The sequence below is a fragment of the Jaculus jaculus genome, chromosome 5, assembly GCF_020740685.1.
Source record: "Jaculus jaculus isolate mJacJac1 chromosome 5, mJacJac1.mat.Y.cur, whole genome shotgun sequence".
In the NCBI taxonomy this organism is placed as follows: Eukaryota; Metazoa; Chordata; class Mammalia; order Rodentia; family Dipodidae; genus Jaculus; species Jaculus jaculus.
The window spans coordinates 63,127,635-63,154,837 of record NC_059106.1 but is presented as its reverse complement, the minus strand read 5'-3'; positions in this window follow the sequence as shown (position 1 = coordinate 63,154,837).

Genomic DNA, 27,203 nt, shown 5'->3' with positions numbered 1-27,203 from the left:
GGGATTTTGCCAATCCTCCCACTGCATCTCAGAATTAGATCTTCTTTCATGGACTCAAATCCATCTTGATGGAGTCTTTGAATCTGAACTTTTTTCATGGACTCAGATACACCTTCACACAGTCTTTGAATCCTAGATTTGCTCTCATGCTTCTTAGAATGACAGACAAATTGGGCAAATTGATTTTTGGCTCATAGGTACATTCTGAGAATCACAGAGCCAAAGAGCCTTCCAACTAAGGGATCATGAACTGGAGAGACAGCTCAGTATGTAAACCGCTTGCCTTTTGAACATAAGGACCTGTATTAAATCAACAGGATCCATGTAAAAATTCCAGGCAAGGTAGCACATGCCTATATTGCTAGCACTGGGAGGGCAGAGGCAAGTGGATCGCCAGGGCAAGCGGGCTTGGCTTGACCATCGCAATCAGTAAACTCTTGAGTTCAGTGAGCGACTCAATAACTAAGATGGAACAGAGGAAGATACGTGATGTCAAACTCCAGCCTCCACATGTCTGTGCGCACATGTGCATGAACACGTGCATGCACACCTGAGCTTACATACATATGAACATGCACACATACATCACTCACACAAACACATGCACATAAAGGAAAGATTGATGGCAAAAGGAAAGATGGGTGGTACCTGAGGAATGACACCTGAGGTTGTATTTGTGGTTGTGCATACACAACCACACACATACGTGCGCTCATACACTCATGAACACACACACAAGAACTAAGAGTCACCTGGGAAGACAGGCAAGTGTCTCATGACCTGCTCAGCCTGAGACATACAGAGCGGGTCACAGAAATATGTGTCCGGGAATAAGAACCTCAGAGGCAGCGGCTGCAGCCACCCCACCTGTGAGGCAGCAGCACCCTCCTCGCTAATTGCCAGGACTCTTGTAGGGATAAGAAGTCATTGTCATACAGAGCTGCCTGTCCCATGGTTGGGGAGCTCTGGCTGCTGATACTGACCCTAAGTTGGCCCATGTGACCATCCAGACCCTCCATCTTGGCACCTCTTTCATGAGGAGCTGCCCTTGTAAAAAAGTGGCCAGGACCCCATCCCAGAGGCCAAGCCTGTCCAGGTAAAACATGACCCTTGGCTAGAGGGGTCTGAATCCCAAGGGCAGAGCCAAGAAGCAGGGCATAGGAATGTGATGGGTCGCATGGCTCCCCTCGCCCCACTTCACTCACTGAAGTGAGCAGAGTCCAGATTGCTACTATGCTGGTGGCGGGGGGCGGGGCACCCAGGGAGGTGATGGATAGGAGACACCTTCAAGGGGAAGGGTGCCTCAATCACAAGGCCAGGGAGGAAGAAGTGATGCCCTCGAGGCCTTGGGGTCAGCCATATCCAATCCCACCCTTTACCACAGGCCACAGGCAACAAGCAGAATAGAATAAATCAGCGCAGAAGCAGACAAGGCACTTGCGGCCTTCAGCATCTCAGGTTTCTGTGGGGATCTTTGTCCAAGGTTCCTTATAAGTCACTCTCTTCTGCCTTGTATGTTCTCTGCCCAGAGTGCCTGTCCATGGGACTGGACAGGACCATCTCATCTAGGGCAGATCAGAGGAGCAGGTGGTTTGGGAGAAACCTAGGTTGGGTCTTGTCAATTAGCAAACCTGAACCAAGTACACCTGCCCTCTCCCTTACCCATTCCCAGGAGGCTCTTGCATTCTGTCACCTTGTGGAGGGGCCAACCTGGCTCAGTCCCCATGCAGGGGTCTCCTCTATCCTAGGCCAAACCTAATTTCTCCTCTCTACTTCCTGTTTTGCCTTATGGGATCTCTGCTAAGCAGTCCACAGACTCCCTCCCAAGGTCTCCCATGCTAAAGCTTCTCAAAACAAACTCACGCCTTGGGTGAATTGTTTTCCAGAGAGCCGAGACATGTGAATTACCACTAGTGCTTTCCCTATCTCTTCTGCAAACCTCCATCTTGGAGTTTTGTGACAAAGGAACTCAATGCTGGGAGATGGCTCGGTGTACAAATTGCTGTGTTTTGGGACACTAAGGCACACAGAGCCAGCACCAGAGACAGAATGGAGACTCGGAAGATTTACTCATGTTGATGTGAACTCAGAGCAATGACTTCCACAGCCTGGTCACTGCTGCCTCAGTCTATACAGGCCATATAGCAGGCAGTCTGACATCACCTTGAGTTTGTCCTATTATTGGTGGGCTAAACTTCTGAGCTACGTGACAGGGACTACAAGCGGAAGTTACAGCAGCTCAGGGAAGTCTGTCTGTGGCTGCACTGACCAGATAACACACAAGCGGGGTGCAGCTAAAGAGATGGGGAGGAGACTCGGGGCCATTCTGTTTTCCTGGTAAAGGCTTGCACAATAGCCACTGTGCTTTACAGAATTATCTGGGGCTGGCTTCTCTGTCAAATTTCTTCTAAACACTTGCTATGCAAAGTGTGGGTGCCTGAGTTCAGGTTCCCAGATCCCACATAAAAGTCAGAAGCTCTAGCAAGTCGGGGGATGGGGCTGTTACAATCCTAGCATGCCAACAACAAGATGGGAGGCAGAGACAGGAGAATGGAGAATTTCCCAAAACTTGTGGGCCAAGTAGCCTGGCACACAGACCGTAAACAATGAGAGATCCTGTCTCAAACAAGCTGGAAGGTGAGGACTGGTATCTGAAGTTGTTCTCAGACCTTCACAGCACATGCCATGGGCGTGTGTATACTGCACTTTGACCCATAAACACACACACATACACAAATAGAAAGTAAAATGAAATCCTAATTAATATGAGGAAGCACAGTTTTGAAATTGTCTTCTCAGCCAGAAAACAAAATAGGGGGAGAGAGACAGAGCTGACCAAGTTTCCAGTCACTTCTGGTGTGGACAGTGGGTGGCCAAGGTGACAGCAATAAAACCGGAGAAATGATTTTTGTGTCTAGACCTCTGACATACAGGCACACTCTGTCCTCTTCTCCAGAGAAAACACAATGTTCTTTTGATGCCCAGCTAGGTTCTGGTGGTCCGACGCCACCCCTAGGGGCACCAGCAGCTCCAGGGCTGCAGACAGGATGGAGACGTTGGTGGTCAAGGCGTCACAGCAGGCCACTTCCTCTTGATTGCAGGTTTTGGCTCCATGTCAGGATCCCCAAAGGGGCTGGCATGGGACAGGGCATTCCAGGCTGGGCTGTTACAACTTCTGAATGTCTGTGGACCTGTGGGTGTAATGCAGAGGCAGCAGGTAGACTGATCTGGCCAGCTCCGAGCTGGCTCTGGGTCCCTCCTGCTTTATGGGAGACTGTGGTCATTCATACATTCCCCTCTAGTGCCCCCTCGGAGGGTTCCAGGTGGCCTCAAGAGCAACTAGTTGGCCAGAGTCATAGGTCAGATGGCTCTGTTCCTTGTCCTGCTGCTAATGACCAGTGCTTGGGAAGTTAGCCAAGGGGCTTCCAGGTATCTGTGGCAAGGGCTTCATCCTTATGTTTTCTAGCACCCTGTCCTTAAGATTCCCTGGTGGGATAGGTCTGTGGGTAGACATGGGAAAATGCTTTTTCGATGACACACTTTGTATCCTGGGTGCCTAGTAGCAAGCACACGCAAGCTCCGAGAGCAGTGAGGTCACACATAACAAACAGGCCCTGGTCCTCTGGCTCTATGGACCCAAGCCTAGACCTTCTGGTTTTGCAGAACCAGGCAGTATCCCACTGAGTCTGTTGACACAGGTCTTGGCCTTCTAGCTATTGAAACTCAGGTCCTAAGCCACAGGTTCTGCAGCCAAACACTGTAGCCCTATGTCCCTGAAGATACATGCGCTGGTTCTGCACACAAGGTTACAGGCCCTGTGGTTCTGTTGACCAAGATGGCATCCCCCTGGTTCTGCATAATAAGGCCATAGTCATCCTTGTCTGAAAACTGAAGCCCTGGTCTGTTTGTTCTAGACCCAGGTCCTACCCCTCTGGTTCTACAGATCAAGGTCTGGGCTCTCGGGGCTGTCAGAGCCTCTGCTTCTGCCTCTCTGGGGAGCCAGCACCCTGGTTTCGAAGCCTGGAACAGGCTGATGCCTCTGACTGGTAGTGGTCATAGCACAGGCTTCTGGGCCAATTGATTTTTGGTGAATTATACATTTGGTGAATTGACTGCTCAATGGACTTTCAGTTAATCATTGCAGGATCTTGACAGACACTGTTCGATGAGATAATGCACAGGACACAGTGCACATCAGGCTGGCCCTTGGCTGGCACTGACCAAGTGCTTGCTGCGTCACTGCTCGCTGCCTCTGCTGCTTCTGCTGAGGCGGGCAGCGGGGCCCTGGGGGCTTAGGGGAAGAGGGACCCGCAGGAGCAGAGCGAAGCCTCGGAGCACCTGACCCAGCAGAGGTTCCTGTTGGAACGAAGTCAGAGCCAGGCCTCTGAAAGCGTCACCCTCGAGCCCCAGAGCAAGGAGGGTAATCCGGGTCTGGGAACAGTCCCTCTATGCACAATGCTGGTTGCAGGGCCAGGGAGGGACGCAGCCTGAGGCTGAGGTCGGTGGGCCAGGCGGCCAGGTCCTCAGTGCGGCCTCCACAGGCTCTGCCTCCCTGGGCTCCTCTCCAACACTCGGATTTCTCTGCCACTTGAGATAGATGCAGGATGAGCCTCTCCCAGGCAGCGCTTACCTGCACCCCAAGTGCGTGCTCTTCACACTAGGACAGCCTCTGCTTGGTGTCTGGATGTCCCCACATGTCATCCATCCCTGGGTTAGCAGGACCTTCTCTTGGTCCCTCCTCCCTGTCTGCGCAGACACACAGCTGTCTGCAGAGGTGCCCCTGCCTATCTCAGCCCCGAGACTCGCCAGAGCAGAGGGGCGGGGCTTCCAGTCCCACAGTGATGCTCAGGAGATCCGCCTTATCTTTAGCTTCCTGTCTCCTGGTGACACTTCTGTCTCCTGGTGACACAGGCTGGTGACACAGGCTGGCGACATGCCTGAGATGGGACTCCTCAGGAAGCAGATAGAAGAGGGAAAATTAGGGGACATGGGAAGGTTAAGAAGCCCTTCACTCTGGAGTCTGAAGTCTCTCACCAGCTGAGAGGCAACAAGTGTAGCATGTTTAACAGGATTTGTGGTGAAGGTCGCCTGCATGGAGATAATGTTTTATGTAGATGTATTTTAAATAAGAATGTTAAGAGAGCAGTGAACCATGCTTAGGACCTAAGTGCATGTGTCCAAGTATGTCAACCACATGCTCCTGAAGCTATTGAGGAATCTTACAAGAAGTTCCACGTAGAGTAAGTGACAAGTCTCGACCCCTTTGTGCAATCTTTGTGGCCATCTTTACTTTATCAGGTTGTAATGCAATCCAAGACACCTCAGATACTACTTACTAAAAAGTGTGTGGGGGGAAGGTTTCCAGCTCAACCCCAGTTTGATTTCTTGGTGGCTTTGCAGCTCAGACATGTGCAGTCTTCAGCAATAGGGTCTTATCATCTATTCCTGGTGGGAAACCAAGAGCCTTAGCAATAGCCTGTAATGTTTTGGGGGCATCAGTGACCTCCTTGGCCAACAACTCACTGGAAGGTATCCCATCCCTGGCACTGAAATTTTTCTACTAACAGTCTGTGGCTTCTGGGTGCCACTGTCCAAAAAGTAGATTATCATGTGGCTAATTCACAATATCCTGAATGTTGATTATCCCTCCCCTCACATTCTTTTTACTCAATCTCTTCCCCTGACCTCGCTTAGGCCATTCCATATATACAGTACTATCCCCTGAAGTCCACCCCTCTCCTCCCTCCCTTATAGCCCTTTCCTAGCTTACTGAAAACCTTCTCCAGGCAGACCAGCTGACAGAAAGCTGGATAAAGCTGCAATGCGTGCAGCCTTATGTGAGGAAGAAGCCACCAGTAGTGAAAACAGTGCGCATTTCAAGCCTCAAGTTTGGCCAGCCAGGCCAAATGAGCTGCCAACAGGTGCAATAGTGGCATGTCTGTTATGGGAGAAACCAAACACTCTGATTGGACTGGAGGCCTGCTCTGTGGGAAGGAAGACATGCTTGGTACTGAAAACCTAATCAAAAGCCTATGGCAGGAGAGGTCATGAGCATTAGGAGTGTAATGCCTGCTCTTGTCTGGCTAAATGCATATAGTATGCTCACCAAACTGCCCTGTAAGCACTTCACTTAACACTCATACCCATATATTAGTGCTACTCTCACTTTTGGTTAGAGAAGCTTCTCTTTGCAGATGGTGGTGACCCCAAAGGCACCATAGTGCTGAGCAGACATGATGAAGGAATGTTCAGCACTAAAACATCTCTATCACACCTTCCAAGGCTCAGAGTCCATTGCAGACAAGGTGGTGGAAAGAATGTAAGAGCCGAAGGAAGGATAGGACTCCTTACAATGCAATTGACCAGACAGAAATTGGCCTTGAACTCACAGCGCCTAGCACTATCTTCACAAGACTCTCACAATAGGAGGAAACGATTATTACATCAAAATAAAAGAGACTCATGTAGAGAGGGAGGGGATGTGATGGAGTACAGATTTGTGAAGGGGAAAGTGGGAGGAGGGGAGAAAATTATCATGGTTTATTGTCTGTAAGTACAGAAGCTATCAATAAAAAGTTAAAAAACAAACAAACAAAAAAAGTGCAGGGGGTGTACTTAAAAACTCTTTGAGCAATGTAAATTTCAAGAGCCACCAAAATAACATACTTGGATACTGTTAAGACATTTATACAAGACTCTTGTAGGCAGCCCACACTCGCTCCTGGGGATGTACCATCTTTTCCCTGAAAGCCCTTCTTTTCAATAACTCCAGTGTTTACACCATTTACACCTGTGTTAAAAATCTCTTCCTAACAAACTCCAGTTCTGCTTCATACAGACTTGCCCTGAAAGTCTTTTCTGTGGCATAGTCAAGAATCCCGGCTTCACCCGAGTGGAGGTTTCTGAGAAGAACTCCTCAGGCAGCTCCTGGGGGCTGAGTGGCATGGTCACCACTCTCCTTCCCACTGTTGCTGGCACTTTGGAAGAAACCAGTTTCTTTTATTCTTTAAGTTGGGCTGGGTTGGGTTTTCAATCTCATGCAACCAGAAAGAATATTCCATAGGATTCCCCACTTGCCCTGTCCTTGCAGGGGGGAGCTGTGGGCACGAGGACCCTGTGCTTCCTTCCAGGTGCCCAGAACAGCCCTCTGAGCCACCACCTCTGAGACCTGGCCAAGGCCACACACTGGGCTCTGATTCATCTGCTCCCCTAAACTGCCCCTCCTCCCTGAAGTTTAGTACTTGCTGGCCAGCCAGCCCTGCCTTTAGGACAGGACCATTCAACTGTCAAGGGAAGCTGTGTCCCTGTCCAGCAGAGAGCCAGGGGAGGCAGCACTTGACCTGACATGGGTCTGAAATCTGTGCTCTGGAAAAGGCCAGGTTTAGACACACAGGATTGGACTTCTGGTTAAGATGGCAGCATAGGTACCACGCCAAAGCAGCCTAGGGGGGGAAAGCCAAAAAAAAAAAAAAACAAAAAAACTTTTACTAAAAAGTGAGGTGTATAGGAAATTGAAATGGCAGTGGAGAAGTAGGAGAGATCCAGAGCATCCAGAGCCCACCCAGGCCGGCAGAAGCAGCTCCAGCAGGTGTGCGGGACCAGACCGCAGTGGCAGTGCGCCAGCCAGCCACCAGGCTCGGCTTGAGCCACAGGAAAAGCCAGGTGAGGGGATTTTCCACTCACACTGGAGCTCTCTGCAAACTCAAGAAACATGAAGGGAGGACGGCAGTGAACAACGGAGGTGCAGATCAAGAGGTAGACAGCGGGCAAACTGAGCAGCATTGGCTACCTCCCCTTCCCACCGCCAGTGCCCAGCCCTCGGGAACACAGCAGCGGTCCAGGGACCCAGCCATGCCTACTTGAACTGACAGAGCACCAAAGAGGGACCCAATCAAGAGCATAGCTGAGATCAAAATCATCCCAAAAGGTAACTGGGATTACACTAGGTCAGTACCCACCTAATAAACCTGGTATATTGGCCTGAACCAGAAGGGCTAATTGCACTTTCCATATAAGGATAAATTATATGTTGAATCTGATAGATGGTCAGATTTGCAATCTTAAATAAACTGTATTTTGGGCTTGTTATTTGTTGCTTCTTGATTTATAGTGGCTTTGTTTCCTCTTCTGTTATACATTAGGGAAGCGTCTCACCTGGTCACAAACTGACTTGGAACCCTCAACAGACCAGAAATCTTAGCCTCCTTGTTGTCAGGATTAAGGGAGTGGGTGAGGCACCATACAGCCTAAGGGACAGACAGAGGATCTGGTTGTCATAATATCTATTCTTGGATAAATACTCTGTGCTATTTTTCATTGAAAGTGTACATTGTTAATTTGAGAAACTATCTGTATTTGGTTCCACTCAGCCTACTTGAATACTCTCATAGCAGGCAAACCCCAACACCAAGAGTCACTTTTGTAGATACTCTGAGAGTCTTGAGAGCCATACCTAGCACCTTAAACTCCTACCCTGAAGATATATAACATCAGATTGACTGATACATCAAATAGACACACAGGATTTAAAAAGCAAGACTCAGTAACCTCCTGTCCGGTGAATGTGCTGCTGGACACCTTGTGGAAAGTCTACTAGGTTGCTTCCTTGCAGCCAGACGACTGTTAAGCCCACTCTCTTCTCCCTACCACACTCCTCCTCCCAGAGAGACCTCTCCCTCTCTCATTTTCTTCTCTATTCCTCCAGGGTGGAGGGACCCGGGTGTTCCAGCAGCCCCTCACAGAGGCCCTTCCGCCAGGAGAGGCCCCTGCTGCTTGGGGGCCTGCTGTGTTCAGCCTCCATTCTCACACAAGAGAAAGATCTTTCTCAGAGACAACATTTATGTCTCTTACAGCATTCTATTTTCATCTGGATTTTTCTTTTGTCACTGCCTGCGATGGTTGGCCAGTTCTTATATGAGCCTCACTATACATATGTGAAAACTGAGCTTCTGACTGATGACACCACCCAGGTCCTCTAGGAAGGAGTGAGAGGGGGAGGTCAGAGACCATGGGGGTCAGATGGTGTATGCCCAACAAGGATGCCTCTAGTTGTTATCCAAGGCTTGGGGCAGGCATGGTGGGATGCTAGGCCTTGTGTGGTGCTCCAGGCCTGTGTGAAAGCAGCCACAGAGGGCAGGAGAAAAGGAGCGCTGGGAGGGAGAGGCTGCGCCCTGGAATTCAAGTCTTGCTGACATGTCACAACAGGTGGCTGGAAATCCAAATACAAAGTCGGAGCAGCGGCAGCAGCGGCAGCAGGCAGTGTGCGCCCTGAGGGGCCGCAGGGCTGTGTGCACTGCAGACCCCGAGCTTTCATCAACGAAATGCTGGGGCTCGGGAGGTGGAGGCAGGAGGACCAGGAGTTCAAGCTCAACTTTGGCTACAGAGGAAAATCGAGATCAGCTTGTGCTACGTGAGAACCTATCTCTATTTAACAGAAAAATAAAGAACAAAGAAAAAGAAAGCCACTCTGGGCAATCTCCATCGTGCCGGGAGAGGCTGAGGCCAGCCACGGGCAACACGTCACCGGCAGGCTCCGAGGTAGCCGTGTCGCTCATCTTCTTCCCGGAACCCCTCCACCCTGCAAGGGAGAGGGCTTCTGCCACCTCCGGAGCTGTGCCTCGTTCCACTGGACATAGTGGCCAAAACCCCCCAGAGACCTCGTGACAGAAGTGACCCCCCCCCCAAGAAGGCATGACTTTCTTAGCATCCTCAATTTCTCTGCCTGTCCATTCTTGTGCCAGCTGGCCCCGTGCCCTCGGCTCTGGCTTTCCACCCCGATTGTGTGCGGCTGGAGCCCTGGCGGCCACTCAGCTGGAGAAATGTCAAAACTGTATTAAATTATTGGACATGAGTGAGCAATAAGAGAACATTTGTCACCGACCTGCTGCTGGGTCCCTGAGGCTCCTGAACTACAGTGGAGAGGAACGTTCTTGGCCTTCCTTGTGATCCGAGGGAGCTCCGGTTCCCTGTCGTGCTGTCGTCACACCTGAGGAACAACGAGGGGCTGGAGGAGGCTGGGGGCGTCCACCCACCCAAGCTGCCACATGCGAGGTAACCCACCAGCCCAGGGGCCCCAAGCCAGTGCAGGGCAGGGGTACAGGACTCACAGAACTATCTCACGAGGGTAGCTGATGTTTGCAGTTATTTCTCCTTCTTTTACATTTTGAGAGTGTATTTTCACAGCTGTATTGGGGTGTGGCTGATATGCAATAAGCCACCCTTTTTAAAATGAGGGACTTGAGCCAGGCATGGTGGTGCACGTCTTTAATCCCAGCACTTGGGAGGCAGAGGTAGGAGGTTCTTCATGAGTTCAAGGCCACCCTGAGACTACATAGTGAATTCCAGGTCAGCCTGAGCTAGAGTGAGAACCTACCTCAAAAAACAAAAAACAAACAAACAAACAAAAACAAAAAAAATTGAGCAACTTGAAGCATTTGACATTCGTACACACCTGTGAAACTGACAGCGCAATTAAGACAGGCCATGCTCCTCGTTCCCCTTGGCGATCCCATCACCCCGCCCCGCCCGCTGCCCCTCTGCCCCTCTGCTTACTGTCACTATGGGGCAGATCTCACTTTCTAGAGTTTTTAAAAAATGTGTTACTTATTTGTAAGCAGAGCCAAGGGAGAAAGAGAAGCTCCACGTTATGCATCTGGCTTCAATCGCACAGCGTGTGTTCTTGTCCGGCTTCTTTCACAGAACACAATCATTTTGACATTTAGCTGCTGTTGTGTTTGTCACTAGTGTTTATTCATCAACGCAGGGTGATGCTGCGTTGAATGAAGTGTAACAACTTGGTTTCAATTTCCTCCTTAATGAATGTTTGCGTCGTTTACAAATAAAACTGCTGTGAACCTTTGAGCTCAAAGCCTTTGTATTGGTGCAGGCCGCCTTGTCTTTAGACAGCAATGGATGGCGGCAGTGGAAGGTGGAGGTTGACACGTCTTAGAAATTACTGTGCTGTGTTCCAGGTCAGTCCAGGCCCTAGCAGCGTGTGTGAGGCTCTTTTTCCCACGTGTCCTCACATCGTGGTGGCCTGCCTTCCCCATCAGTCTGATGACATTGAGTATCTGTCCTCTATCACGATTCGTGCTTATTGCCTTTGCTTCTTCTGATGGGTGCGTGTGTCCATGCGTGTGAGTGTGGGCACACACGTGTCATGGCACGTGTGGAGGATAGAAGACACCTTTGTGTGTCAGCCCTCCCCTTCCACCTGGTTTGAGGCAGGGTCTCTCATTGTTCCCCTGAGTTTCTGGGGGTTTCTGCAGTCTCTGACCTTTCTCCCTGGAAGTGCTCTGCAGCTCGCAGCACAATAGACTTTTCGTGGGTTCTGGGGATTTGAACACAGGTATTCATGATTGTGCAAGTGCTTTGCCCACCAAGCCATCTCTCCAGCCCTTATTGCCTTTTATGGTCAGGTTTTTCTTAAAAAATTCATTTATTTAAATCAAATTGAGATTTTCTTGTTATTAACTTTACAAAAATGTTATCTATTGTGAGTACATGTTCCTTAATAAATATAGGGATTAAAAATATTTTGTTCAAATCTGGCCTTTCATCTTACTGTTTTTGAAAAACCATTTTTAATTTTGATGAAGTCCAGTTTGTCAATTTCTTTCTTTATGGATGTGCTTTTTTTGTTAAGTCTAAGAAGTTTTTGTCTGGCTCCTTCATAAATATATTCTCCTATAATTTTCTTCTTACAGGCTTTCTACCAAAACTCTGCAAGTTTTCAATTTTGAATTTTGGTTCACCATAAATTTATAGCTAATTCTTCTACGGGATGCAAGGTACACACAGAGATGATCACTGGTACATATGGACATCAAGTTGCTTTGACAGAATTGTTGGAGATTCTCCTTTTCTCATGGAATCACCCTCATGCTTTTGTCAGAGTCAGCTGTCCCTGTGACTGCTTCTAGATCAGCTTTTCTCCCACTGGTCCCTGGTTCCTGTCTTCCCAACAGCACTCTGTCAGTGAAAGCAGCTTGAAATAAATCTTTAAATGAGGCTGTATTTAGGTCATCCTAACTTTTCCTTCGTTTGGTCATTTTAGGCCTTCTGCATTTCCATGTGGTTTTAAGAAACAATTTAACAAATCCTAAAACTGGGAACTTTGCTTGCCACTGCACTGACTCTCCCAATCCACTGGTAGAGGGGTGTGTCAACATTCTGGACTCTTCCAACAAAGAAGGTGTTTGTCTCCTTTGGTCTCGCGCAGTTTCTCTGCACCAGACTCTGTAGTTGTCTAGTTCCAGCTCAGCACAGTCTTTGGCTAGTCCATCCTTATGTATTTAATTTTTGCCATGACAAGTGTATTTTAAATCTAAATTTAAAAATATATATTTAATTAATTTATTTATTTGAAAGAGAGAGAGGAAGAGGCAGAGAGAAAGAGAATGGGCATGCCAGGGTCACCAGCTACTGCAAATGAACTCCAGACACATTCTCCCCTTGTGCATCTGGCTTACATGGGTCCTGGCGAATCAAACCCTGGTCCTTAGGTTTCACAGGCAAATGCCTTAACAGCTAAGCCATTTTCCCAGCCTTAAGTTTAAATTTTTATTACTAGCCTGTATTGATCTTATTGCAGCCTTCACACACTCACTTATTCACTCCAATAGTTTCATTTTTGTAGATTCTAATTGATTTTCTACATAGATATGTACACTATTTCTTCCTTTATTATCTATCTATCTAATCTGCCTGTGTGTGTGATGAGTGTGTATGTGATGAGAATTGAGGGGGGAAGAACATGTGTCATAGTGTGTGTGGAGGTCAGGGGAGAACTTGGGGTGATGGTTCTCTCCATTCACCTTATCTGTTTACTGCCCCTGCCCTCAGCCGGCTGGCTGGCCCATGGGCTTCAGGGGGACTCCCTGTCTCCACCTGCCTCACACGACAGGAGTGCTGAGGTTACCACTGCATGCATCCATCCAGCTTCATATAGGTTCTGAACTCAGAGACCCACACTTGTATGCCACATGCCTTACCCGCTGAGCAATCTTCCCAGCTTTCTTTTTTCTAATATTTCTATTTATTTTATTTTATTCATTTGAGAAAGGGAGGAACAGGCAGAGAGAGAAAGAGAGAGAATAGGCATGCTAGGGTCTTTAGCAAATGTAAACAAACTCCAGACGTATGTGTTACCTCATGCATCTGGCTAATGTGGGTTCTGGGGAATGGAACTTGGATCCTTTGGCTTCTCAAGCAAACACCTTAACTGCTAAGCCACCCCACAGCCCCCTCTCCCTAGCTTCCTTATTGCCTTTATTTCATTCCTTGCTGTAGTGTCTCATGTGGGACCTCACGTACATGCATGTGTAGAAGAGGCGAGAACAGAATTCTCTTGATGTTGACCTAATGTTCCACTATTAAGAATGTTATCTTGGGCTGGAGAGATGGCTTAGCGGTTAAGCACTTGCCTGGCAAGCCTCAGGACCCTGGTTCAAGGCTCAATTCCCTAGAACTCACGTTAGCCAGATGCACAAGGGGGCGCACGCTTCTGGAGTTCATTTGCTGGAGGCCCTGGCATGCCCATGCTCTCTCTCTCTATCTGTCTCTTTCTCTCTCAGTCTGTCACTCTCAAATAAATAAATAAAAATAAACAAAAAAAATTAAAAAGAATTTTATCTGTAGATTTTCACAAATTCTTTTTATTTGAGTGAGAAAGCTCCTCATTTGCTGATGGTGTTTATAATTAATTCAAATTTGATTATGTAAAAAAAAAAAACAGACAAATTGGCATCAACTTTGACAATCATATGGTTTTCCTTTCCCATCTCCTTAATGTGGTGAATTACACTAATTGATTTACAAATGTTAAACTCATCTTGCAGTCTTGGAATAAACCCAGCTTACTCATGTTGTCTTCTCATTTTTTTTTCATTATTAGATTTGAGCTGTTAAACTTTTATTATTATTTTTTTGCCTCTGCTCATTGGGAATATTGGTAGTGGTTTTTCTTTTTTGTGACAGCCTCATAAGTTTGGCTTTCAGGGTGATGTTGGACTTAAAGAAGGAGTGAGAAGCATCTCATCTTTTTTCCAGTGTCTAGAAGAGCTATATATACTGTTTTATTTTATTTTTCTTAAATAATTAGTGAAGGTCTCAAGGGAAACCATTAGGGGCCAGAGATTATCTTTGTGTGAGGGGTGTTTGTTGGAAATTAAATGTTTAGAAGTCTTATGTCTATTGCTATTTCACCTTAAGCAACCCATTTATGGGCACAAGGTTGATCCAGTGTCTCCTCTTCATCCATATCTATGTTTAGATTATGTCATGTTGTGTTTCTCCATCTGACACCAGCCGTTTTAAACCTGTATCTCTTATTTCTAAACCATCTACCTCACAGTTTATCAACTTTACTTTCCTAAAATACTAACTTTTAGGCTGGAGAGATGGCTTAGCAGTTGGGACACTTGTCGGTAAAGCAAAGGATCCAGGTTTGCTTCCGCAGTATCTATGTACAGCTGGAGCAGAAGGTGGCCCATGAGGCGGCATGTGTATCTGGAGTTAAAAAAAAAAAACCAAAAAACTAATTTCGACTCTTGATTTTGTGTGCTCCGATTTATACTTCATACATTTCTGCTTTTTCCTTTATTTTCCATTTTTTAAACCAGGTTTGGATTGAACGGGTTAGTTTCCACATCACCTCTTACTATGGAAACTGCTGCAGTTGGGGTCTCTCATGTCCCTCAGAGGCTTGGGCAGTGGAGGCGTGGTCAACCTGTGACACTACTGGAAGGTGGTGGAAACTTTAAGAGGAGGGCCTAGTGGAAGGAAGTTAAATCATGGGGCATGTTCTTGAAGAAAACAGTGGCAACCCTGCCCCCTTCCTCTGTTTCATTTTGCTTTCTTACCTCATGACTTAGATAAACCTCCTCTGCCACACTCTCTAGCCAAGGTGGGCTGTGACACCATGGCCCAAAGCGGTAGGTCAGACCAGCATGGGCAGAAATCGCTGAGGCAGTGAGTCAGCGTGAACCTTTCCGCCTTGAAGTTGTTTTTAATCACAGGTGTTTTGTCCTAGCGATGGAAAGCTGTCACAGAAGCTGAAGTCGATACCCTGGAATCTTTCTTGTCTTCAAACATGGATAAGTAACGCCGTGAGTTTTCCCCTCAGCAGCAGCTCACTGATTTTGATTTGCCAGCTTCCCCCTTTCACTTCACTCTTTCATCTCAGAAAGCTTAACTTCCTCTATTGATTGCTGCTCTGGCCCGTGGGTTATTTAAAAGTATGTTATTTAACTTCCAAATAGCCGCGAACATTGCCAGATACCTTTCAGTTATTGAGCTGAACGACCACAGAGGTCATACAGCGCGCGCAGTGCGCCCTGAATCCGGTCAGCATCTGCCGAGCTCGGGGCTGGTCAACAACGGAAGCTTCTCAGCCTCTGCTTATGCTGTTGTTGGCTGTCAGGTCAGCTTGGGTCGAGTTCCTTCCTGAGCTGCTCACGTCTCCTAAATACTTACGACTTTCCTAGCTCTTATGTTATCAAGAACTGAGAAATGATCCTGGGATGTCTGCTGACATCCTGCACTGGCCTAGGCTTGGTATGGGGTTTCCGGGTGAGGTCAAGGGTGAGCTCATTTACCTGTGTGAGAACTTGTCCAAGCACTGCCCAGAGCGGCTGCTCCGTGTCGCCTGGCCGGCAGCAGTGTACGGACCTCCAGGTGGCCTGCCTGCTGCGAGCTGCGGAGGGCTGCCCTACCAGGCGTGCGGGGCACCTGCCCTGCTTGTGACGCATTTGCAAGATGGCTGACCCACGGGACAGCCTTCCAGGTGCGCCTGCCATGGTCTGTTGTGAAACACCTCCTCATGAGAGCTCTCTGCCTCCCATCAAGCCCACAGGTTTTTGAGTTTGGTGAAGTCCAATTTATCACTATTTCTTTTTGTGGGCTGTAATTTTGATTTATAGTCTATTCTTTGTCTATCTCTATATCCTAAAGATTGTGTTCTGACATTGTTTTCTGAAAGACAAACAAACAACAAAAATAGTATAGTTTTTTGTATTTAAAGGCACAAGTGATTTTGAACTAACTTTAGTAGATTGAGATTTTCTGTTTTGGCTAAGGATGCTCAGGTGTTCCAGGACTGTTGAAGATATTTTTTTTTTCCCTTCACTGAATTATTTTTATACTCTTGTCAAAAATTAACTGGAGCTGGGCATGGTGGCACATGCCTTTAATCCCAGCACTTGGGAGGCAGAGATGGGAGGATTGTGGAGAGTTCTAGGCCACCCTGAGACTACATAGTGAATTCCCAGTCAGCCTAGGCTAGAGTGAGACCCTACCTCAAAAAACCAAAAAAAAAAAAAAAAAAATGGGCATATTTTTGTGGGTCTATATTTTTTGGTTCCCAGCTCTATTATACTGTACTATATTCTATTCCTCTGCAAATATCTTTGCCTGTATTTTTTTATCTTTGCCTGTTGTTTTGTTATTTTCAGGCAGAGAAAATTTCTTAGATAGCCTATAGGCACATCCTTTGTAGGATGTTTTCTGGGAATATTTTCTCCCACCATGAAGTTTGGATTTTATTGTCTTAACAGTGTTGTTAGAAGAATCAAGGTATTGAATTTCTATGAATCTAAGTTATCATGTTTTTATAGATTATGCTTCTGGTGTCATCTCTAAAATCTCTTCACCCAGGCATAGTGGTCGATACCTACCACCCCAGCACCTGAGAGATGCAGGTGCAAGGACTAGGAGCTCCGGGCCAGTCTCTGCTACAGAGCAGTTTGAAGCCAGCCTGGACTGCATGAAACCTCAAAAAACAAAACAAGTAGGTCAACAAATAAAATAAGACTTTTCATCTAAGCTTAGTTCGTGAATATTTTGTTCTAAAGTTTAATGTTTTTGTTTTCCACCTTTATCCATGATTAATGTTCCTGTGGAAGATGTGAAATTTAGTTTAGGGATTTTTTTTTCTAATTTTAATGTGGATGATCAATTTTCACACCATCACTTGTTGAAAAGACATGCCTTCTCCACTGAATTACATTTGCATCTTTGACAAAGATCACCTGGCTGTACTCATGCATGCCTGTTTGAATGAGGGTTCCACACTGTCTTATGGCAGCTTACCTGTAATTCTTAACGCTAACAGCAGGCTTGGTGGTACATGCCTGTAAATCTAGTACTCAGGAGGTGGGGGAAAGAGGATAAGAAGTTCAAGACCATCCGCAGCCACATAGTGAGGTTGACGCCAACCTAAGATATATCAGACCTTGTTTTAGACAAAACAAAATCTCCCAAATCGGGCAAATCTTTCAACTATTTTCTTTTTTTTCCCCATTTACTTGTTTCCATTAGTTCTTCTACATGTGTACATACAAATCAACTCCCTCATACACACAAAATATTTGTCCTTGAATTTTCTTTGGTATTGCATTAAATCTATAGCAAATTTGTAGAACATTTGCTCTTTGCTAATTATTCTATTCCATGAACATAGTATATTTTCCAGTCATTTAAGTTGTTTTGAGTTCTAACAGCATTTTGTGATTTCCAGCATGGAGATACTGTTTTATTAAGTGTGTGCCTAAGAGTTAAAGTTCTCTTGGGAGAATTGTAAATGATAATTTACATTCAAATACATCATCACTGGATATAAAATTATATGTTCAATGTTCTTTCACATAAATTTCAATAATAGGAAAACCCTTGCATTTCTGTGCTCAGTCATGTGTGCAGGTCTACATTTCCATTTAGTATCCTTTTCTTTCTGTTTGAAGAACTATCTTTCACATTTATTTCGTGAAGGCCTTTACTAATCTGAAAAAGATTTTATTTTATCTTCATTTGGCCTGATATTTTCACTAGTCATAGAATGATGGGTCCACAGAGGAGGCTCTCCCCTTCTCTCCTGGGAGAAGGCCACTCGCCAGCTCGCAGGTGCCATTGTTCCCAGGGAGAACGTGGCTGGGTCGCCTTTGTTTCTCTTCCGTGTTGGCTTCCAAGACCTTCTCTCAATTCACTGGCTATAAGAGTTCAATTATCATGTGTGATACTTTTGTTTCTAAAGTTTTATTCTTGTTTTCAGTGTTCAGACTCTGTCAAGATTCTTGAATGTTTAAGTTTAGGGATTTCATCAGATTTAAGTGTTTCCGTGCTAATTTTTGTTCAGCGTTTTCTGTATTTCAATCCCTTTCTCTTCTCTCTGGTGGGGAAGAAATGCCCATTGAGTGCCTTGATCCACAAGTGGCATTGAACCTGTAACTTGCCACCTTTCCCGCCTTAGCTGCGCACCTACCTGGAGCGGGGTCGTAATTTCGCAGCATGAGGGCTGACAGCAGGGCTCGCATAGGTTTTTGTCTCAGGTAAGACGGAAGGAGACAGCCGATACCCCGAGGTTTTCCTCAGGCCTCCACACACACGTCATGGCACATGTTCTCCCCATTCATATGCAAACACATGCTAATAATGTTAATGGTAATAGAAACAAATGCATGGTGACACCTGTTCTACACGGCCATTTCATACAAGCCTCCCTTCTTGATTTTGTGTCCACTTGCTCCCATGTTCTTGAGAGTGGAAGATGCTGCCCTGGGGGAACCCAGCACCTGACCCACCCATGGGTCTTTTCTGAATGGCTTGCATAGGTTAGAACAGACAGCTCTCCCAGGGCTGGACTTTAGGGAGGGATGGGAAGTAGTGGAAGAGAAGGGGAAGGCATCAAAGAGACCAGTCTTATCCTCCCTCCCACTCTGTCCCAGCAAGGATTCCACACTAGGATCCCAAAGGGCTTTCTCTCAGCTGGGAAGGGCACAGCCCTTGGGGTATTCTCTCTCCCCATCTTGGGTTGTGTGAGTTTTAATTGCTTTTTAGGCCTCATATTCTTTAAAAGCCTCTGGTCCAGGCATCTCACCACTCCCCTGGGGGATGACGCTGAGAGAGAGACAGAAGCATACCCTAGGTCACACAGGTGGTGGGCACTGCTCTGAGGTGGTATTTATTGGCTGCTGTACTTTGAGGTAGTGTGTACTGAGCTTCTGTCCTCTGAGGTGGTGTGCACTGGCTGCTGTTCTCTGAGGTGGTGTGCACTGGGCTGCTGTTCTCTGAGGTGGTGTGCACTGGGCTGCTGTTCTCTGAGGTGGTGTGTACTGGCTTCTGTCCTCTGAGGTGGTGTGCACTGGCTTTTTGATGTGATTCGGGTACATCATGTCAGTGTAGTTTGGTGCCAAGCAACCTGTTTTGTCTAAAGTTTAGATTCTGCTTCTCTTTTTTATGATTCAATTGCAGGAGCATTCTTGTCTGTTTTTAATTCTCTTGCTTTTCATTATGCTTTTTCCCTGGGTAATCTGAGGTTTGCAGGCAGCTAAGTATGCCATGTACATTAAAATGAAATGCAATAAAAAATAATTGAACATATTTCTTTCATGTCTGAGTGGTGAATTAATCTCCCTGACACATCCCAGTTTTCTCTTTGCTCCTTCTGCTTTTTGTCTGAACTTTCTCTCCCTGCCCCCACGTCTCTGGGACCAGAACAGTGCCCTGAATTTTATGCATCTGCTACATATGCCATGTCTTCATTCTTCAACCTGGGGCCTGTGCTGGACAATTCATGTCTCTGAGGCTGAAGAGGGACCAGTGTCCTTGTCGGTGTGCACCTGGGAGGACCACCAGCCCCAGCAAGGGGGAGAGGAGGGGAGTCCATCAGTGGCAAGCAGCAGGGAGAGTTCCCTGTGGGTGTATTTGTCATTTAGTCAAGGACCATGCTAGGGATACACAACGGTCTCTGGACACACATGTGAAAGGTCCAGTCTCTCTCTAAACTGAGGCTGCTGTCTGGGGCCGTTACTTTCCATCCACTGGCCAAGGCAGCCCCCAGGGAGTGGCAGGATCAGCAGGGACATCCTGGACATAGCTGTGATGTGTGAGTCCAGCTCAGGAAGGAAGTGAGATGGAGGTGAGCGGACAGGGTTTTGTGCTTCCAGATTCCTCACTGGTTACCTGAGGCAAGAACCCCAGATTTCCAGACAGCTTCCATTTTACCATGAGGGCTTTTCTACAAGAGTCAATGAAATAGTGCCTGGTGCACACACCATGGATCCCAAGGAAACAAGCCCTGTATACATCCATCCATCTGGCCAGCCAACCATCCTGCCAGCCCATTTTGAGCACCTGTTATGTGCCAGGCCACACACAGGGAATCATGGAGAAAACAGTCAATTCTCTGGCAGCCTGGGTAGCTTGTGCCTGGTGACGAGACTGAAGCAAGCCCTGGAGGACATGCTGTATTTGGGGGACAGAGGAGAGGGCAGCAGTGTTGCTGGCCGTCCACTCCCTCTCAGAACCTCGTCACTTTGGCCCTGGGAGTCTGTCATGCTTCTCGAGGCCCTTGAGACCTGAGGTTCCCTCTGGAATTTTGCCCCCAAACCTCTGGGAACACTGATAGGGCCTCTCTGCGGGTGTCCAGGAACTGCAGGCCCTTACACCCTGCACTTGGCCTTCCCTGATGGAGACACAGGCTGGACCAATCTCAAGGACAGTGTCGGGACACACCATGGTCCCAGTGTGAACAATATGACAAACCAAGTCTCATGTACCTGTGCCCATAGGCACACACCTAGGCAGCTCCTGTGGGCCCATGTGCACCTGGGCTGTGACGTGTCCTGCTGTGCGGCGTGCATGCATCCAGTGCGTGCTCAGCTCACAGCAGCACGGCCTCTCCCTGCTTCAGAAACACTCAGTGCACACATGCTAGCTCAGAGTCCCCGGCACCCAGACCCGCCCCTGGCTGCTTGAGCAAAGCTGGAGGGTGCGTGCCGAGCTGGGTCACAGCCCCCCCGAGACACGCTCATCAGTCGGTGGCCCTCCTCGTGTCACGTGAAAACGGCGTTGGGAAAAGCCTCGTTGTCTTGCCCAAGTGCTGGCTGCGCCCTTCTCGATGGCCTCAGCTACGTCAAGAGCTGGCCCAGTCCTTCTGAGGGAGCGTCTTCCTTACCCTCCTTCTGTCTGCCAGGAAGCATTCTGTCACATTCTGGAAGGCACGTGCCAGAGGGAAGCACTTTAGGGAGACAGCTCTCTTACTCTGCTGCAAGATTCATTCGAGATGATGATTGACCTCGGTCTCCTGAGAAATCTGGTGCTGGCACTTTGAGGCCTGTTCACCCTAAGCAGTTCCTGCCTCTCCCTTCCCCTTCTCTGCAGCCCATTCTGCTCACTTACAGCCCCACCATCACGGTGACAGTGTGGCTCCTCATGGATTTTCAGAGGAATGCGACAGGCTGGGTCTTCTTATCCAGTGTCTGGGGGAGGAACAAGATGCTGCCTGTTTGCACCCATGAGAACAGAAGGATGAAGGGCAGAGGACATGCACAGGAGGGACATGTGGGAGGACAAGGGACCTCCTTACCACCAAGGCCAGGGGCTGGGCATTCTCTGGTCCCTGCTTTCTTCCATTCTGTCTCCATGGGCAGGCCAGACATGCACGTCGTGGATGCAAAGCACTTGCACCTGCATTGGTTCTCTTGATCACTGACTGTTCTTTGTTCGTTGATGCTGCTCAGAGCTGGTGTGAAGGGTTCGCTGTGGTTAGTTGTGTGAAAAGCGGGTGAGAGCCCAGCAGTCACACAGAACTATCAAGAAGGACCTTCACCTTCACTGGTACAGGACAGTGTGGGAAAATAGCCTTGCCCTTCATGGCAGGGGGGCTGAGTGCATAGCAGGTGCTTCCCTCAGTCAGTGACAATATTGTATTGTGACCTAGCTTTGCCCAACACAAAGAGGACATGTCACACTCAGGACTTGAGTGCTCATGGAGCAGCCCTGATTTGGGACAATCAGCAGCAAGACTCAGAGGGACAGAGAAGACAACTGACATGATGGTGTGTGGATTAATTTTGAGACTTAGAGAAGCACAACTTCTCCACATTTTGGAAACTTGCATATGGTAACGGGGAGGGATCCATTCGAGGTTCTCTGATATTTCATGACCTGGAGGCAAAAAGTTAACCTTTCCCCACCTCTGGAACACATTTCCTGTCCCTTTCTACGAGGGTAGAAACCAAACATGGGCACATAAGCAGCCGGGGACAGGTCCCCTGTATCCAGAATGCAGTTTCCTGGTGCTGGAGTTGAGGTGCCTGGGTGGGTGTGTGGAGGGCATGGAATGAACCTCAAACCCCTGGTAGGATCGGGTTTTTCTTTTTCTTTTTCTTTTTCTGAAGGCAGTTATCATTCATTACGTGTTTGATTTGGACATTTGGTCCCAGCCATGACAAAAGAAATAATACACTCTGTGTGGACAAAAAGTGATAAAAAAAACACTTTAGAATGTGCCTAGCTGTAATTGGTCCATTTCAGGCTCTGACATCACAGGAGCCATTGTGAGGAATGACAGCAGAGTCCACAGGAGCCACTGGCTGGGGCTGAACTTTTCCCCCCATAGTGGAGAGAGGAAGGTGGAGATACCTGGGCTTGGACTAGAGAGAAGGCGTTTTTGGGCATCAGTGATCGGCTGTCACAGTGAGTTTCTTTCCCAGTTTGGTGGGTTTGTTCTTGTGGTTTTTATTTCAGATTTAAAAAGAAATATATAGTTTTACTTTTGTTTATACTTTCTTATTAACTATTACCTTTTTTTTTAACTCATTTTGGTCAGATTTTACTTTGCATTATTCCCAAATTCTTGTTACTATAGACTAACTATAACAAAAAAAAAGGATTTCATTATGACATTTGCATATATCCATATAATAGACTTTGCTCACATTCACACACTTTCTTCCTTTCCATTCTCCTTCCTTGTTCAAAGTACCTTCCTCTTTCCTTGACATCGCCTCTCTGCCAGTTCTCCCATTGTTCAGCACTCTATTCTCTTTCTTTCTGGGTCTTTTGTCCCACAACACTGCCTATGGACAACAGCTTTGCCCAGCCCAGTTTCTCACTCTGCCCTCCCCTAGGCCCAGCTCCTGGTGACATACATTGGATGGAATCAGATGAGACCTGGAGTGTAATGTTTTAGACAGTGTTCATTGAAAGTAAGGCTTAACGTAAAGGCTCTATCAAGGTGAAAGAGAGAAATGGCCAAAGGGACCCTTGTGGAGGAAAATACCCTTGATGGATGAGAGTGGCCCTAGAGACAAATGTGCTCCAAAGAGCTTCAGAGCCTCCCACAGTCACTGTCACTATGGCTTGGATGATTATTTTTAGTTTTATTTATTTGAGAGAGGCAGAGAGAGATAGAGAACAGAGGGGGGGGGGGAAATGGGTATGTCAGCTGCTGCAAATGAACTCCAGACACATGTTCCACTTGTGCATCTAGCTTACATGGGTTCTGGGTAATCAAAGTTGGGTCCATTGGCTTTGGAGGCAAGGGCCTTAACCACTAAGCCATCTCTCTAGCCCTTATTTATTTTTATTTGGCTTTGATGGTTATTAAACTGGAAAAAGTCCTTGTTATAGCTTGGATGTGAAATGTCCTCCTCAGACCCTTGTGTTTGAACACTTGCTCCCCAACAGGAGGAGCTCTTGGGAAGTTTTGGAACCCTAGGGAAGCGAGGCATAGCTGGAGGAAGTGGGTCAATGAGGGTTCTCAAGGATTGTTAATGTGGGGCAACCTGCTACCTCATGGCCCCTCTATACCAGCCACCAGCTGCCCCTGCCTCCATACCTTCCTTGTCCCCTCAAGCATGAGCCAAACTAAGTCCTGTTCCTTAAGTTGCTTTCTATCAAGTCCTTGGTCACAACGACAAGAAAATTTATTCTTTGACTCAAAATATGAGGGAACCTATTGTGGGCTGTGGGTTGTGTGCCCATCTCTGATTGGTCCATTTCCTGCTCTGACCTCACAAGGGCCCATTGTGAGAAGCTGTGGGTTGGCTGCAGAGGTTCTGGACTCCAGGTTTGGAGATCCGATCCACGTGGACACTGGTGAGCTATTGGACTCTTACGTAGTGAGATTGTTGCTTTGAGGGTTTTGGTGATGATCTTCTAGCTTTTATCTGTATTTATTGGTTTTATTTGGGGTTTGATTTGTGCTTATTTTTCATTTTTCTTTATTATTGCCCAATTTCTTTTCAAGTTTACTTTGTTCTTTTCTTTTTATTTACTTAGTTGAGAGAGAAAGAGAAAGAGGCAGATAAAGAGAGAAAACAGATGCACCAGGGCCTCCAGCCATGACAAACAAACTCCAGACACTTGTGCCACCTTGTTCATCTAGTTTACGTGGGTGCTGGGGAATCAAACTGAGGTCCTTTGGTTTTGTAGGCAAGCATCTTAACTACTAAGCCATCTCTCCAATCCCAAGTCTTCATTTTTCTTGGCAACTTTTTCCCTTGGTTTATTTGTTTTGTTTTTATTTTTAAAAATTTTAGTGTATATTAGCTGGACTAAATAAGGACAAAATTATGACATTTCTATCCATGCATATAATTAACTTGAATCATGTTCATAAGCTCTTACACTTCTTCCTGCCTCACAGTCCCAGTTATTATGTTCATTACTGCCACCTGGGCCCCCTCCTCCACTTATGCTGCTTATGAAACAAAACATGCAGTGGTCATCTTCGTGGAACTGGCTTGTCACACTAGATTGATATCCATTCCATCTGTTTCCTAAGAGTGACAAATCTTTCTTCACGGCTGAGTATGTGATTCTTGTCCTGCTCCTGCCTAGATGATGTGATGTGCAATTACCCTTGTTCTGCAGCTCACGTGACCCTACTGTGTTGGGAATGTGGTGTGAAGTACAAAGACCCTCACCCCTGGCTTATCAAGGACACTGGCTTGCTGTGTCGTCTTTATTGTTTTTTTCCTATCAGCTTGACAGGGTGATACTGGCCCTGGAGGGTGAGTTAGGAAGTGCTCCTTTCCTCCTACTTTATGGAGAAGTCCTCAGAACATCATCTTTTTTCTTCTGTAAATGCTCTGGTGGGATTCCACAGACACTGGCAGGTCTCAGGCTTTTCTTAGTTGGGAAACTTTTTTATTATTATTTCATAGCTGTTTCTTTTTTAAAATATTTTCTTTATTTATTTGTTAGAGAGAAATAGGGAGAGAGAAAGAGAAAGAGAGAGAAAGAGAAAGAGAGAGAGAGAATGGGTGTGCAGGGGCCTCCAGCCATTGAAAACGAACACCAGATGCATGCATCACCTTGTGCATCTGGCTAACATGGGTTCTGGGGAATTGAACCTGGGTCCTTTGGATTTGTAGGCAAATGCCTTAACTGCTAAGCCATCCCTCCAGCCCCTAAAACTGTTTCATACTATTGATTTAGTGAGGTATTGCATGCCTCAGTTCAGTCTTGGTGTTGATTATATGTATCTAGTAGTTTATTCATTTCTTCTGTATTTTCCAACTCACTGGAGCTGAAGTTTTCTAAATATTCCCCAGTGATCCTCTGCATTTTAGTGGTATCTGTTGCAACATAACCTTCGCATGTCTTCCACCTTATTGATGTGTATCTTTTCTCTCAGTAAGTTTGGTAAGGGGTTGTCAGTTTTGTTTGTCCATTAAATAACTAACCCCTTGTTTCTTGGAAAACTATATATAATGAAGTCATTATTCTCACTTCAGCATTTTTGATGTCATCATTTTTAAAATTTGTATTTTTATTTCATAAAAGGTTAAACTCAAGATCCCCTCACTAAACCCTCGCTCCCCTTTCCCTACTGGCCCTCCTCTGTGGGGTTGTTGGCATTCACTGGGGTCACGCAGGCCTCCTTGTATGTGGGGCACTATGCCTCAGAATAATCGGGCCCACTCTGTAGCACTTACAATCTTTATGTCCCCTCTCCCACAATGTTCTCTGAGCCATAGCGGGCTTTTTAGCAGCCTGATTTAGTGTTGTTTTCTGTGACGTCTGGGTTTCTTCTTTGATGGGTTCTGAGGGGCCATGTTGTCTGTCACCATCTCTCTGATGCTTGTTGAGCTAGCTAGCAGTGAGAGCCGTGTTTGCATTTCTGCTTCCTCTGCAGGGCCATCTGGGCCCAGGGTGGTGTGTTAGACATGGGACATCTCGTGGTGGCTATCTTTTATTGTGTTGGTGGATCTTGGATCTCCTCAGTGTTCCCTGCCAGATTCCCAACCAAGAATGAGAGCAGCTTGTGGTAAAGGGGACACACATGGTTATTTGAGAGACGTTTTGGGGTGTCTGCTCACTCTTTACATCCAGAGAGCACTGGGAGCTTTCCTCTGGAGGTCTAAGTTTCCTGGCCTTGTGATACCAACTTGGTTCCCAGCACCAGTTATGAGTTCTCCACCCCCCGCACGGGTCTCATGTACATTCATAGAGCAGTTGTTTGCCTGTGCAGGCTGGGTGCCACTGTGGCACAGGAGTGCATTCCTGGATTGGCTGCTTCGTAGCTTGCTGGGTCCCCTGCTTATTTACACTGTTGATAACCTTTGTCTCCCAGCAGCTCCCATAGCACCATGAGGTTAAGCCAAGAGAGAGCTGGCTACCCTCTCAATTCCAGCATGGTGATTCTATGACCTGTTGCAAGAGCCTGTGGTATCTTCAACAATAGGGTCTTGTCTTTTTATCTCAGGCAGGCAACCAAGTACTTTAGCAATGGCCTGCATTGTTTTGGAGACATCATGGGTCTCTCTGAGCAACAGCTCACTGTGGGCACTAACCCAGTTCTGGGGCTGGAGTTTGCCAGCCAGAGCCCATAGTTTTATGATTAAGTGGGTTCCATCTTCTACAGGGTATTTCTGTCCAGACTGTCCCCCCTCTTCATTGGTGATTACATCTTGTACATTGCTAAGAGGAAGGTTTCTGTCATTTTGATTCATGTTGTCTTAATTTTTGTATGAATACCCTCCTTACGCTCTCTACTTCCTACGCCTCCAAGACCCTCCCACCCCCATATTCTGTCCCTCACCTACCTTGTCACGTATCTCCTCCTTCCCCCCCTCCCCATTTCCTCTTCTCCTGGTCTCATTCAAGTTCTGTGCCCATATTCCTGGTGCACACTACCACTTAAATTCATCTCCCGCTGATACAGTTTACGAACTACAAATGCGAGAGAACATGTGGCATTGGTCTTACCAGGCCTGTGTGAGCCCACTTAGGATGGTGTTTTCCAACCCTATCCATTTTCCTGTAAATTTCATTATTTCATTTTTCCTCACTGCTGAGTATGATTCCTTTGTGTATATGCGCCACATCTTCATTATCTATTCATTAGTTGATGGACCCCTGGGCTGACTCTAATTCCTAACTATTGTAAATAGAGCAGAGACAAACTGGCCAAGCAA